This window comes from Tachysurus fulvidraco, chromosome 4 (genome assembly GCF_022655615.1).
Source record: "Tachysurus fulvidraco isolate hzauxx_2018 chromosome 4, HZAU_PFXX_2.0, whole genome shotgun sequence".
Lineage (NCBI taxonomy): Eukaryota > Metazoa > Chordata > Actinopteri > Siluriformes > Bagridae > Tachysurus > Tachysurus fulvidraco.
The window spans coordinates 1,759,130-1,761,629 of NC_062521.1; the positions used below are offsets into that span (position 1 = coordinate 1,759,130).

The 2,500-nt window shown below is 41.0% G+C and overlaps 1 protein-coding gene across 4 annotated transcripts in view; it reads left to right on the forward strand.

Moving 5' to 3' along the window:
- The window catches only part of LOC113656639 (fibronectin type III domain-containing protein 5-like), a 171,500-nt gene that overhangs the window by 42,917 nt on the left and 126,083 nt on the right, over window positions 1-2,500 (forward strand). The gene's annotated exons all lie outside the window — the stretch shown is intronic.

The following is a 2,500-nucleotide window of genomic DNA, read 5'->3' on the forward strand; positions in this document are numbered from 1 at the left end:
GCGAGTATTAAATCCAGCAGGACAGTCGTTTTGTTCTCGCGCCATCTCTCCATCATTCTGTTCTCTCCTTCTGTTTTTTTTTCTTCTTCTTTTCCTCTCTCTGGATTTTGCAAACCTCTCAAGCCTTAGGGCCCCAAAAAAGCAACAGAGGATCGGATAATCTGTCCCTGAGTATGTCTACTGTAGCCGAGGTGTGCGCTACATGGTCATCACGATGCTAACGTAGCATGAAAAGGTTGCTAACTACGAAATGTACCTCGATAGTTAACTACTGCCGATATCTTAGCCTAGATAACGTTGCTAGTTAGCTAGCTCATCGAGCATTTGACTTGAATTACTATAGCTGGCTATTTTTTTTCGCCTTTTGTTTGTTTGCTAGCCTACAGTAGCAAACTACGTAGCTACTCGAGCTCATCACGTAAATTAGGCGGGATTTTCTTTTCAGTCCATGTTAGCTAGCTAATATAATTCAACGTATGCTAGCAATTTACTGCACGTCATCACACATTTGCTTGGCATTAGCTGAGAGTTTTTAATCCTAGTTACTGTTTTAAATTTGTTAGCTAGCTAGTAGAGTAGAATAGAATAGAATAACATACACTACATTTGGTCTGATTTTTGTTAGCAGGCATTTTTAGACCGCTTAATGTTGCTAGTTAGCGAGCAAACCACCGGAGTTACTAAGAAGCAACACATACATTTGGGTTGAATTGTGCAGTTTGTGTGTAAAAGTGATGCACAATTAGTTAGCATGTTAGCAAGTTTAGCAACCGAGGCACGTTTCATAATGATTAGAATGCTAAATCGTGGACATCTTACACCCCTACCAGTGTGTGTATGTTTGTGTGTTTGTGTGTGTGTGTGTGTGTGTGTGTGTGTGTGTGTGTGTGTGTGTGTGCGTGCACAGCTCCAGTGAATGATGTCAGCCACTGCTTTTACACTGTGATCTTTGAACCTTATCAGCAAATTTCCCATTGTTCTGGCCAATCAGAGCACAGCGAAGGCTATAGGGGTGGTGGTGGTGGTGTTATGGTGGGGCTCCATTGATATCATACAATACAGAATATGAACAGAATGACCCGGAAGAACCATACAGAGATTTGGTGAGAGAAAACAACCTGCTCTGGCTGAGTGCAAATGTTTGCACACCCTCATTTCATATCTTGTCATTTAAACCTAATGTAACCTTAGCACTTTTTTTCATTTTGAGGCTTTCCGTAAAGAATCGAAAATAATTGTAATAAAAAAGAAAGATCTGTTTTATGTTTGTCTTCCATCAATTTAATTTTTTTAGTTTTAAAGCTCTCCCACTATGTCTAAAATCAATACTACACCATGGTTGGTGAGCACTGCGGTTAAGAGACACCATTGTTTTTTCCCCCAGTTTGAAGCACAAAGGTCGCAGTTAGTGTGTGACTAAACACCGTAGCTAGACCGTCATAGACAGATCTGGACTGTTCTGGCTCTGCGCCAGCACATCGCTGTATTAATCGGTGGTAAAAACAAAAAAAAAAAACTCTGTGAGTGATATATTTGAGTCACAGCTTGTAGGTTTGCACAAGCGTGGTAACCTGTACAAGAGTTTCTGTATGTGTCACCTACCTACTCTGTGTGTGTGTGTGTGTGTGTGTGTGTGGGGGTGGGTGGGAGAGAGCGTTTCTTAATTACGTCTGTAGCTAGAGTCCACAGCATAAAGCAAATAATCTAAAGCTACAATTCTCAAAACTCAAAAATCCTCAAAAGCAAAACAAACCGCTCCGTTTCTTCTTCCTCGGACCTCATTTCTACTCACGTTACCTTCTGACACTGAATTCTCTCAGTGCACCACACCACGTTGGCAGGGGAACTTCCTGTTATGCCGGGAAAGCCCCTGTCATGACATTCCGGGAGATTTGAACTCGAACATCTGTGACTGTGTGTGTTTTTTTATTTTTTTATTTTGGAGTTTTTGCGACAGCTGAATCTCGGAGAATAAAACGACTTACTGTTCAGATCGTAAATTCTGCTGACTTCACGTGACTTTACCAGCTGCACTGTAGGTGTGTGTGTGTGTGTGTGTGTGTGTGTATACGCCTGTGGACATCTTACTTACATATCAAATTCTCAAAAGCTTGCCTGAGGGCTTATGAGTCATATTTATTCGTATGCGTGTAAACATTTTGGGTGTTTTCTACACTAGAAAAACCATCAAACCTCGACACGGATTAGCAACTCATTTGCATACCTCCTTGTGATTGGCTGACGTCGGCCAATCAGCACACAGCACTCAGTTTTATGTATTAGTGAATACCAGTGAAAACAAACCAAACTTCTCCTTCTTCAGTTCGTTGCTTTGGTGTTTTATAACTAATTTACGTCACCAGAATCGAGATTTCACACTTTCACACTTACAGAAGAGCCAAAAGATTGTCTGTTACTTTACTAAAACTTCCAGCAACTACTCTTAAGTAGATCATTCGCACTGGTTCCCATATTAAGGTACCAAGTAAAGAGAGAGTGT